The sequence below is a fragment of the Anolis carolinensis genome, chromosome 1 (genome assembly GCF_035594765.1).
Source record: "Anolis carolinensis isolate JA03-04 chromosome 1, rAnoCar3.1.pri, whole genome shotgun sequence".
NCBI lineage: Eukaryota > Metazoa > Chordata > Lepidosauria > Squamata > Dactyloidae > Anolis > Anolis carolinensis.
Genome location: NC_085841.1, coordinates 355,846,157 through 355,859,926, shown reverse-complemented (window position 1 = coordinate 355,859,926; position 13,770 = coordinate 355,846,157). Strand labels below are relative to the sequence as shown.

General features: G+C 37.8%; 1 protein-coding gene across 4 annotated transcripts in view; it reads right to left on the bottom strand.

The window, feature by feature from the left end:
• ppp2r5e (protein phosphatase 2 regulatory subunit B'epsilon) overlaps positions 1-13,770 on the bottom strand; it is a 107,811-nt gene that overhangs the window by 70,541 nt on the left and 23,500 nt on the right. The window lies entirely within an intron of this gene.

Sequence of the window (13,770 nt, the reverse complement as noted above, 5' to 3'; positions counted from 1 at the left end):
GAGATACCAGTTTCTTATACAGGAAAGCTGGGAAGGGTTTTTCATTCTAATGAAAGGTGAACTGGAAAGTTGGAAGATGGGGAACAGACAAAGTTTTAATATTCAAAACTAGCTTTGCCCACCTCTCAAGAAGAAGAAGAAGAAGAAGAAGAAGAAGAAGAAGAAGAAGAAGAAGAAGAAGAAGAAGAAGAAGAAGAAGAAGAAGAAGAAGAAGAAGAAGAAGAAGAAGAAGAAGAAGAAGAAGAAGAAGATGATCATACAATCCTAAGGTTAGCAGATACCCCTAAGGATCATCCAGTTCAACTTCCTTATATCATGCAGGAGAACACAATCCAACCACTCCTGACAGATGGCCATCCAATATCTGCACGATAATAATACACATCGAATCATAGCATCAGACAGTTAGGCGACACCCCTAAAGGCCATCCAGTCCAACCCAATTCTGCCATGCAGGACACAATCCAAGCACTCCCAACAGATGGCCATCCAGCCTCTCAATGTTGATGCTGCTGCTCAGTCATTTAGTCATCTCTGACTCTTCGTGACCTCATGGACCAGTCCTCACCAGAGCTCCCTGTCGGCCATCACCGCCCCCAGTTCCTTCAAGGTCAAGCCAGTCACTTCAAGGATACCATCCATCCATCTTGCCCTTGGTCGACCTCTCTTCCTTTTTCCTTCCATTTTCCCCAGCATCGTGATCTTTTCCAAGCTTTCCTGTCTCCTCATGATGTGGCCAAAATACTCAATACTAATACTAATAACAACAACATCATACAATCCTAAGGTTTGGAGTGACCCCTAAGGATCACCCAGATCAACTTCTTTCTACCATGCAGGAGGACACAATCCAAGCACTCCTGATAGATCGCCATCCAGCCTCTACATAATAATGATGATGAAGATGATAATAATAATAATAACAATAACAATAGAAGCATAGAATCCAAGAGTTTGGAGAGACCCCTAAGGGCCATCCAGCCCAACTCATTCTACTATGCAGAAGGACACAATCCATGGATTCACAACACATGGGTAATGCATAAATACTATACAATATTACACAGGGACATAGACCCCCCTCTACCCTCACCACTTTCACAGTACACAAACAACCAAATGCATACTAAACATAAAGACAACTATACAACAGGCATTCAATACCACCACTACCTCAACAATTTCTCACCAACACCACCAGACAACGCCACAGCAACGCGTGGCCAAGCACAGCTAGTATATATATAGATGAGTGCAATGAAATGGGAGAAAATATCATATATAACTTTAAATGCAATCATCCAATAAGAGAAGTGAACAACAAATTTATAATAATCAAGTATTTTTCCAACAATAGTAATTAATTATGACATGGAATTCGTTACCTAAAGGTGGTCACTAATATACATACTTCCAAGTACCTAACACATATTAAAAAAGAAATCACAGAAGTAGCCCTGAACATTTTTGAAAGAACATCAGTAGCCAAGCCATTACTATGAATCACCAAGTCCAGAAATTCTGTAGAAATGCACTCTCTTTTATGATTATCCCAATGTTCTGTTCATATTTAACAAGACAGAACCCTCTTTATATTTCCTTCCCAATTTCAAAAGCATTGCCTACATTATCTTTAACTGCACTGCAACTTCAAAATATTTTGCCAGATCTGCTTCACACCATTCCTTTTTGGCTTAGGAAGGCATACAACAATAATTCATAGCTAAATAGGAATAATGAAATATGCCCTTAAGGCTGTAATCGTATACCTACTCACCTGTGAGTTAGTCCCATTGTACTCTCGGGCAGCTTGTTTCTTAGTAAACATTTATAATCCCCTTTATCTCCCTCTGAGGCTGAGAGTGTGACTTGCCTACAGTCACCAAGTGAATCTTCACGACCAAGGGGGAGATTCCAACCCAAGTCTCCCGAGTAGTAGTACAACACTCAAACCATGACAGCCCTGACAAAAATTTAACTAGAAGGCATTATTTTCATATATGGTTGCCCCTCTGTATTCACAGGTAATATACATCAACAGGTTTAACCAACTACAGCACTAAGTATTTGGAAAAAGGAATTCCATAAAGCCAAATGCTCACTGAGCACTACACTAACATGTAAGCATTTTCTCCTGTAGCTTCCTGCAATTTCAGAGATCCTCAGGTTCTCTCTGGCAACTTTTTGAGTTGTTCACCATTTTACATAAAGGACACAATTTTTATGTATATAATGGAACTTAGGCATCCACAGATTTTGGTCTCTAGGAAATCCTAGAACCAAATTTCAGTGGATGCCAAGGAAACAGTATTCTATGTAGGGCCGGCCGGAGATAATTTAAAATATTAAGCGGGGGTGGAGAAAAGCGCCCCCCCCCCCCCCGCCGGCGCTGCGCAGGGGGTGGGGAAAAGTGCCCCCCCGCAGGGGCGGAGGAAGCCTGTCGGTGCCCCCCGGGGACCTGCGCCCGAGGCGGCCGCCTCACGTGGCCTCTAGGGTGGGGCCGGCCCTGATTCTATGTGAACACTTCATCTGACATACCAGGAGAAGATAATCATCTGAGATTGTGAGTAACAGAACTACCTACCTACCCTTTGCTCTACCTCTGGCTTTTATGATAAAAATGTAAAGTGTTTTAAACTCTTTTTCTTAACCACACAATCTGTCAGTTAATACAGTGTGACTATCCAAGCACTGACAGGTTTGATCTAGTGGCTTTACAAAACAAATCAGCATTTTACTGATATTAATCTGTACACTTCCCTCCAAAAAGCTGAATACAGCACACTTGTTTCTTTCCACTCCATTCTATCTTTACAAGAGACCTGTAAGAAAGATTAGGCCAAGAACTAACAAAAAGTGGATGACTATTTGGACACAAATATCCTCAGACCTAGCCCAACATCTGAAGGGACACAGGCTACCTATTGATCTCATATTTGTTTGTGCAAGTTCCTAAAATATGCCAGCACCAATTTCTCTGTTCATGGGATCAGTTGTAGTTACTCAGCCTAAGGATGTACACACTGCTCTTGGTCATCTCCATCAATCTGCAAAGAGTATAAATATGCTCAGGTGTAAAACTGGGAGCTACTGTGGAGAAGGACTTTGTCTTTATTGCCATGAAACACAAATCCAGAGGCCACAAAAAAATTCTAGAATGACTTGGACCTATTAAAGCATTCCCCCCATTGGATGAAATATGTCAGAAGATGCAGTAACCAAACATACACATAGTTAGCTGAATATAACTATTCACTTTGCCCACATTAACAGGGCTCAGAAACGCATCCAATGCAACTAGAGCACAAGGTATTATTTATTTATTTGCTTACTAGATTTATATCCTGCTTTCTCTCACCCCGAAGGGGACTCAAAGAGGCTCATAGTATGGCAAAATTCAACGCTGCATATACAAACAGGTAAAAATGCAATACATCATTTATCATTCAAGTGTATTACTGACTTAACAAGAACTCCCGCTGACTCAAACTGCAAAAGCCCACTTTGGAAAAACCAACTGGAAGACACCCTTAGAACTTTATGTCATCCTAACTACACAGGACAGATTCAATCATGAGGTTTAGCTTGCTTTCAATTCAGCATGAGTATTTCTTCGCCTTTTTAACCTGTAATCCTGCTTGCTTTGATTCAGTGGTTCCCAACCTTTTGGCCTCCAGTTGATTTGGACTTCAGCTCCCACAGTTTATAACAGCTGGTAAACTGGGTGGGATTTCTCATAGTTGAAGTCCAAAACACCTGGAGGCCCAAAGGTAGAGAACCACTGCTTTAATCAAAGGCTATTATAACAATTAACATGACAGTGATACTAACGGGCAAAGGAACAATGAGAATTTACACATCACTTTAACTCATTATATTGATAAAATGATGAGGGTGGTAGCAATCGTTAGTAATTTTGAATTAGATTTTTAAAATTATAATTAGCAAATTATTAATGAATTGCTAAAAACAAATGCAATAAATGAATTTTTAATTTTTTCATTAAATTAAACAAATTTCTAATCTAACATCCAGTATTAGCATTTCAAAATTATTATTGATATTTTCATTCTTTATTACTATGGTTTTCCCAAGGGCAAATATTAAGCCACTATTTGAGAAGAATAAACAACTAGATAGGCCTCTGATCTAAAATAAAAAGACTCTTATCTTTTTAATAAATACATTCTTATAATTTCAAGCCAGTCATCTCATTCTACATTTCCTAAAAAAGCTCACATAACTTACTTACAACAGCAAATAGTCACAGAGCTATTAAACTATAATAGAAATAAAACATCTTCAGGGTCTGCTTAAAAGAAAACAGGTATGGAGTTAAGCACACCTTTAAGAAGAGGATATATCTTAAATACAGCATCACTGCATCAGTCTTATGCCTGCTAATTAAATGCCTCACAGGCACGGCTGGTGGGAACGAGGGACAGGGCCTTCTCGGTGGTGACTCCCCGGCTGTGGCACGCCCTGCCTGGAGATATCTGACAGGCTCCTACCCTGCTGGGATTCAGAAGGGCCGTGAAAACATGGTTATGTGCCCAAGCTTTTGATGAGTAAATGACAAAGTTGACATGGCCTGATTTAAGGATGAAGCATGAGGATCTCGGACAAATGGAATTAATTATATATATGTTTTTAAGGTTTTTATAATATGTTTTAACAATTTATTAATAGATCTGTTTATATTGTTTTGTTTTTATGATAGCATTTTTGGGCATTAAATTTTGCCAATTTTTGTAAGCCGCCCTGAGTCCCCTCGGGTGAGAAGGGCAGGATATAAATGTTGCAAATAAATAAATAAATAAATAAACTTTGCTATCAAGTAATCTTTTAACCTTATTCAAGCTAAATATACCTAACTCACCCCTCATAGGACATGATGGCTAGACTTTTATCATTTTGGGCACCCACTAACATGCTTTGAATTGAGCTTGCTGAAGCAAAAGTAGTGTTGTATGGTTCAAACACTTTGGCCTCACCAGAATTTGAACTATTGCTTTCTGCTAAAGCTTCAAAACTTCCTTCAAAGACAGGACTTAGTAAGTACTATGGTCCTCCACAAATCATGTAGATAGAGGATTGCAAACACAATGATAAACAAATATTCCTAGTACAGTACTACTATTGTGATGTTTCATTTATATTATTTGTGTTTTACAGTTATTGTCACAGTAACAATTTATGCTTGACAGAATTACAATTTCTCTACTATGAACAAAATTATTATTTTTGTTTATCTTACCAACAGCAATAATATTGTAATTTGATGTCCTTGAAATTGTACTCCAAATAATAAATTTAACAAAAAGATTGTAACTATGTAATTGCCCTGATTGATTTTAGTTTAAGACTGTATAAAAGTTTTTTAATTTATAGACTTTTTATTTAGAAATTTAACTGTAAATTTATGATATTATTCAATTTCAAAACTGTATATCTAAATACCTTGTTGTATAATATCTTTTAAATTAAAGTAACCAAAACTTCACTTCACTTCACTTTATTTCTTAATTAGTCGCTCTCCACCAGAGTGCTCCGAGCACTTACAATTTAAAATATCATTCCACAATATAAAAACATTTAACACAAAAACATTCAACCTAAAAACATTCAACAATGACTATTTGGCAAATGAGATCTGATTTACTTAAATGCACAACCAAACAGCCAAGTCTTGAGCGCCTTTACAAACCTCTGTGATTTTTTAATTCTCATTTTAGACTGTTCAGATTAATATATTCCATAGTTGTGAAGATATAGTTCCTCATGCTCATTGTAAACCTCCTACTTCTCCATTAATGATGTTAAGTTTCAGGATTACAAGAGGAACAAATCTCTTTCCCGTTCCATTTTCTGGTTACCATACATAATTTCATACACCTCTTTTTCTCATCTCCCCATACTTACCTTTTTCCTACATTAAGCCATGCCAAACACTAACTGTTTTCAATAGAAGATTATTTCAGCTCTTTAATCGATATAACCTTTCTACACTTTTGCCTACTTTGCAATATCTTTTTAATGGTATGGCAACCACATGTTTTACACAGTATTCCAAGTGTGCCGATTCACAGATTTCTAAAAAGGCAATATGACACTGGCAGTTGATATTGTTGCTTCATTCATAATTATTTCCAAAATCCTCAAAATGAAATGTGTGTGTCTATCAGTATCTGCCTGCTTTTCACCCATTCTTTCTTAGTAACTGCTTACTGGATCAAAGGCTCCATCACCACAAACTCAAGACCATGTTAACCTATATCAACACTTACATGTTTTGGCTTTTGTGTCCCACCTTAGCCCAAACCTCCAAGAGTTTCATGTAGGTATAGAATATATGATGTATTTAAACTGAGAAATGTTTAGTAGAACTACAAGATCAGAGTAAGTATATATTCCTAAGACAAAATAATATCCTGAAGCAATTTATAAACTTGTTTTTAGATTATAAATTTAAAACAGGGATGTGTCCTGTAGTTCAATAAACTCTGACAGATGTACTCTTCAGATGACATAATAATTCCTGTTTCTAACACAATCATTAGCTATTTAATTACCTAAATCTCCTCCTAAATCAATGAAGTTCTGGCAGGAGGTCATAAGCTCCACCTGTGCAGATCCATATTCAGACTTGCATGTCAGTAGTAAGAGATAAATTATTACAAACAAACTATGTAGCTGTACAGGCTATTTAGGGAGTAACACATAGCACTGCTGTCAAGAACTGTTTGAAAGTCATTATCAACTACTGTACTTCTATCATAACCTTGAATTCTTCCTTAATAAGTAAAGTGTTCTCTGGAAGCCATCTGAATTAAATTTGAACATTGTACATTTAAACACACATTTCCATACTGAATGGCTACCTATCAAATTTTGGCACAGTATTAACCCTTCAAATTTTGATCAGCCAATTATTCCTATGAGATTCAATTATATCCATACTGCATTTGCCAAGATGTTTAAATATGAACTATTTCCAGTGTCTACCAGTCTAATTATGCTATCTGCATGAATGTGCCTTCAAGTCAGCTACTGATTTATGGCAACCCCGTGCATTTTATAGGGTTTTCATAGGAAACGAATACCCAGAGGTGGCTTTAATAGTTTCATCCTCTGAAATATAGTCTATTGCATATGGTAACCACTGGCAGCCCCCCCCCCCCTCCCAATTTTAATACTAACAATGACTATCCTTTCTTTGCTATGCTCTGGTATACTTTAGAGCAGGCACCCTGCAACTGCGGCCCTACAGCTATTTGGGTCTCCAACTCCCAGAATTCCTGACCATTGAACAAGATAGCTAGGGCTTCTGGGATTTGGAGGCCCAAACAGTAGAAGGGCCACAGTTTGAAGATGTCTGAATTATACCTGTCCTCAAATGTCTCAAAGGCTCACATCAGCATGCCAACCCAGAGCCCATCATGCAATAGCTAACTGCCGTAGATTTCTCTTTGAAATTACAATGAAACATGAATGGCACTACTCATATATCCTTCTGTACAGTATACAGAATCCTATTTGATATCATGATGCCTCTCCACAAATACTAAAACAAATTGAATTCTGAAATCAAAATACTCCAAAATCCAAAATTCTCCACATGCATGGCTGGAATTCAATGAACCCAAACTTTGTTTGGGGGGGGGGGGGGGGGGGAGGGAATCAAAATCCAAAACAGTTCTGGCCTTTTGGGTAAGGGATGTTCAGCCTGTACTTTCTTTTTGCATCCAGGAATGTACGCTCAAATTTCAGTTTCTTGCACAGCATAGTAATAGCTGGTCATACAAGTCCAAATTTAATCTCAACAATTTCCTACACAAACTTAAATACTTACCGATAACGTTAGGCAAAACACTATTGTATAAGACACTCACCAGCTAGTAATAGGAATATAATACACTATCACAGTAATGCTTACAACATTCCTATTATTAAATATTTATTCAGCCTTGTGCAATGTAGTGCTGGTATTGTGAAATATGAAACATTCTCATAGTCAGCAACAAACTAATTACTTTCTGTTACAAATATATGAAAAATTATACACCACATGAAGCTCACTATTCATATTATAGAAAGAAATAATATTTTTTCAAAGCCATATCTTACACTGACCTATTGAAAATAGGCAATGCATTTTGATAAAGTAGCAAGTGATTCTTCAAATGAACTGAATCTAAGCCAGTGGTTCTCAGCCTGCAGGTCCCCAGATGTTTTGGCCATCAACTCCCAGAAATCCAAACAGCTGGTAAACTGGCTGGGATTTCTGGGAGTTGTAGGCCAAAACACCTGGGGACCCACAGATTGAGAACCACTGATCTAAGCAATAGTCTGACTTCCAGGTTATCTTTCAATTATTTTATCAATTTGCAATACCCTTTGTTCCAAATGATGCTTAAATCGTATATGAAATCTTGCCTAGGAAAGACAGGCACAAATATTTAAGTTTACAATTTTACAGTGCATGTTACTTCCAGTGATTAAAGTACAGTATGTATATGCTTTATTTTATATGAAGAATACCATTTAAAAACCCTGGCAGTAGAACAACAAAGGTACCCTATGCCAAGCATAAGGCGGAAAATCAATTTCCAGCATTACCAACTTTTTGTGAAACATAAGCTTCCATATATATTTATATATCTATATCTATATCTATATATATATATATACACACACACACACACACACACACACACACACGGAGATATAGCTCACTTTTATATATAAAAAAGTTACAAGCTTAGAAAATGATGTGAAAGTTGAGAATGTAGCATATCCTGATTTCAGGAAGACCTCTGAAAACATCCCGCATGATATTATTGCAAATAAGCTAGTAAAATGTGCGTTAGACAATGCTACTGTTAGGTGGATTTGTAACCCAAAAGATACGTAATCATAGAGAATCAGAGAAGTGATTAGTGGGGTGCTACATGGCTCTGCTCTGAGCCCAGTGCTATTCAACATCTTTATCAATGATTTGGATGATGGAATAGTGGGCATGCTTGTCAAATTTGCAGGTGATACCAATTTGGAGGGAAGGGGTAGCTAATACCCAAATAATCAGATTCAAAATCACCTTACCTGATCAGAGAGTTGGACCAAAATTAAGAAAATTTATTTATTTATTATTTATTACAACATTTATATCCCACCCTTCTCACCCGAGAGGGGACTCAGGGCAGCTTACAATAAACACACATATAAAAATTATACAGTACACATAAATCAATTAAAAATTATTCATTTACATCAACATTCATAAAAACATTCTAAAATACAAATGGACATGTTCAGGTTCAAAAGACTGGGTCTGTCAATTGGGTTCTGGCGTACATAATAATAATTGGCGCTGCTGATTCTTATTTGAAAGCCTGGCCCCACAACCAAGTTTTAACCTTCCTACGGAAGGATAGGAGGGAGGAAGCCTGCCTGACTTCACTGGGGAGGGCATTCCATAGGCGGGGAGCCACTACTGAAAAAGCCCTGTCTCTCATCCCTGCCAGCTGCACCTGCGAGGCTGGCAGGACCGTGAGCAGGGCCTCATCTGATGATCTTAAACTTCGAGATGGGTCGTAGCAGGAGACACATTCGGACAGATAAGCTGGGCTGGAACCGTTTAGAGCTTTATAGGCTAAAGCCAGCACCTTGAATTGTGCTCGGTAGCTAGTCGGCAGCCAGTGGAGCTGGCGTAACAGAGGAGTGGTACGCTCCCTGAACGCCGCTCCAGTTATTAGTCTGGCAGCCTCCCATTGGACTAATTGAAGCTTCTGAACAGTCTTCAAAGGCAGCCCCATGTAGTGCATTGCAGTAGTCTAAACGGGATGTAACGAGAGCATGGACCACAGTGGCCAAGTCCGGCTTCCCAAGGTACGGTTGCAGCTGGTGCATGAGTTTTAACTGTGCAAAGGCTCCCCTAGCCACCGCTGAGACCTGGGGTTTCAGGCTCAACGATGAGTCTAGGATCACCCCCAGACTGCGAACCTGTGTCTTCAGGGGGAGTGTGACCCCATCCAGCACAGGCTGTAACCCAGTACCCTGATCGGCCTTCCGACTGACCAGGAGGACCTCTGTCTTGTCTGGATTCAATTTCAATTTGTTGGCCCTCATCCAGTCCAACACAGCGGCCAAGCACCGGTTCAGGACCTGAACAGCCTCCTTAGTGACAGGTGGGAAGGAGTGACAGAGGTGGACATCATCTGCGTACAGATGACACTGGACCCCGAAACTCCTGATGATCTCTCCCAGCAGCTTCATGTAGATGTTAAACAACATGGGAAGACAATACAGAGCCCTGCGGGACACCACAACAAGGAGCTATTTGGATAGGAAAAAAATATACAGCTATAGGACATTTGGCTTGATTACAGTACATGTGAAAAAGACCTTGGAATCTAGATAGACCACAAGCTGAGTCAACAGTGTGCTTTGGTACCTAAAAAAAGCCAATGCAACTCTAGGCTGCATTAATAGGAGTACTGTGTATAGACTGAAAGAAGTAATAGTACCACTCTATTCTGCTTTGATTCTCACTATTCCTAGCAGAATCACTATTTGATTCTGCTATTCCTCACCTGGAATACCGTGATATAAACAAGCTGAAATTTGTCCAGAGGACAGCAACCAAAATGGTAAACGATCTAGAAGTGAAGCCCTATGAGGAGTGACTTATGGAGCTGGGTATGTTTAGTCTAAAGAAGAGAAGACTAAGAGGGGACATGATAGCCATGTTTAAGTATTTCAAAGGATGTCATATTGAATAGGGAGCCAGTTTGTTTTCTGCTGCTCCAGACAAGGGGCAATGGATTCATACTGCAGGAAAAGATATTTTTCCTGAAAATTAAAAAAGAACTTGATAAGAGCTGTTTAACAGCAGAATGTGCTGCCTCAGAGTGTGGTGGAGTCTCCTTCTCTGAAGGTTTTTAAACAGAGGCTGGGTGGCCCTTTGGGGAGATAGAGGCAGGGTATAAAATAATAATAATAATAATAATAAAAACAACAACAACAACAAAACAACAGAGATTGATAATAAACATTTTTATTAACCAACATTTTCCATAAACCAACATCAAATTTTGATGAATGCCTAAGCTTTCTCTGTAGCTCTGGAAAAATGATCAAGCGCTTGGTCAAATACCACTCACTGTCAAATATTTCATTTACAAGAAATCCCTTATATACAGAGAAGATTGCTCTTCTATTTATAACATGGTGACACCTAAAAATTAAAGTAGAGGTCCATTCTGTTTGATATCTGTTGTTATGTGCCTTCAATTTGACTCCTGGGGTTCTACATCAAAACTTTAAAAAGGATTGCTCAGTTTCTTAAATACTACTGACATTCATTTCTAACTGCATAATGAGGGTACACGGTACAATCTCAGAGTGCATGCTTTTCATGCAGAAGATCCTGGTTTCAATTCTTCTCATCCCAAACAAACTATAAATAATATGTAGCTGCAGTATTTTACACTGTTGTTGTTTCTAATGAGTGATACAACTTGAGCTTTTATAAGTAGCACAAACCTTTAACTTTTCTGGTGAGTTAATACTTTAACACACTTTATCGTTATTAGGCTCGTTTATTGGCAAACTTTCTGATCTATCAAATTCCTGATCAATGCATACTTTCGATATTACCACACACATACACCGCATAGTTTTCAGGCTGTGTTTTAGGCTAATCAGCTTTTTAAATGGTTAATATTCATAAGCAACACTGATTTGTTTTCCAAAAATCATCCCAGTGGCTTAAAAAAGCAAGTGGAAGTCAGGTGATTTCAACATACCAGACAAGCATTTTTGTAGTGTTACAGCAATGTTGGTTTACATGAAGTATTTGGGATATCAGTAATATTGAAGAGCAAAAGTAAAGAGTTTTTATATCAAATTCTTCACCATTATTTTTAGAAACACATTCTCTGGAAGAAACACCAGGGTGAGATAGGACCTGGAATCAGAGCGAAGCACTCCCTGTATCAGGTGTTGAGGAGCTCAAAACAGGAGCCCTGCAGCAACTGTCACCTGTCCCTGTGCTTCTACAGCAGCTCATTACACAAGAAAACTTTAGTACTGTGCCAAGACTTTTCTGAAGTTTAGAGTCAGATACAGAAGAGTCAGTCTTGGTCCAATTCCTTCTTTTTCATGAATTACAAGACCTGCATTACATCTTCAATCTCAGCAACACATCACTTACAGAACCCAGTAGGCTATGAAACTGTTGCTTTATCTATACCCCTCTTGTTTGCTTTCCACACATGTTCCTTGAATTGTTTAGCTTAACTGTATTTCAGTTTCAGTTTTCTGCCCGCAACATGCATAAACTGCAAGTGTATACATAATAATAATAACAACAACAATAAAACCTTATTTGTATTCCGCCCTTTCTCCCCAGGGGGACTCAGAGTGGATTCCAACATTCAACGCCTTAATAAAACTAACACGTACTGACAAAAAAAATAATCATAACCCCATTATAAACGTAAAAATAGAACCGAACATCAATAAATTAAACAAACTGTAAGCAAGAAAAATTATATAATGACATAAAACCTAAGCATAAAACTAGTTCTTCGTCATCAAATCCATTAATGACCAGAATAGAACAGATGAGCATTCAAAGCCATGGTTCTAAGCCTGAAAAGAGAACCCTCCTTGATGATTTCAGTTGGAAAGGGAAGTTCCTTACAACATGTTGTTAATCTTCAAAAGTTAGACCTTAAGTCAAGCTTTATAGCACCATTCAAAAGTAACACATCCCCCCAAACCTCTTTATTGTGTCTGAAGCTTGTTTAAATTTAGGTTTAGGGAACACAGTCATGTTTCTGTCAGATAATTTCTCTACACCATGTGGATGTTTATATCAAAGTTTGATTGGGCAAGATCTTATTCCACTCACCACAGAACAACTCTACCACAAAGTATTTCACTAAGAGCTCTTATATTAACCAGGCTACCTGTACAGATTCTGATACAGGGCACATAAGTATTTTCTGCTACAAAAAATACATGGTCTTTATTAGAATCATTTCTAAAGATTTTATCTTGCTAATAGCAAACAGATTTGATAAACAGAAGGAAAATATTTGTGTAACTGCTAAAAACAAAACGTTGGTCCAAAACACTCATATACAAAAAATATTAAATAAATAAAGCTGGTTTAGACAGAAGGAGGAATGAAAATTAAAAGAACATAATGGTATAACACAATACTAACAAAAAATAACAAAGACTTGAAACAACTATTGAGGAGTAAAGGAAGAAAGTGCAAAAATAAGTTTACAGTTTAACATTATTTTTATTTTCTTAATGTTCATAGAAGATTTACACAACTGTACAGTGAAAGGTATAGACACATAAATAACCAATGACTGCACACTGAATCAAGTTATAAATCTATATAGAGACTACAGGCAAGAAATCAGAAGACTAGAACCTATAATGGAAAGTGTGAAGGAATTAAAGAAGATCTTCAAGTGTAATGGTAGATAATCAAATACTAAAGTCAATCTATGCCATAGCATTCCCACATTCTCCGTATGGACAGTTGACAATATTTTCACTTTCAGCTGTAAGGAAATCTGGATAATGATGAAAGCTGACGAAAAGAGAATCAAGTCATCCGAAATATGATGCCAGAACAGACTTCTATAGATGCCACAAATTGTAGAAGAAAAAAACCAATTTGGTCCTAAAGCAAATCAAACCTGAATTCTGGCTAGAAACCAAAACAGGGAAACTGAGGCTATCATA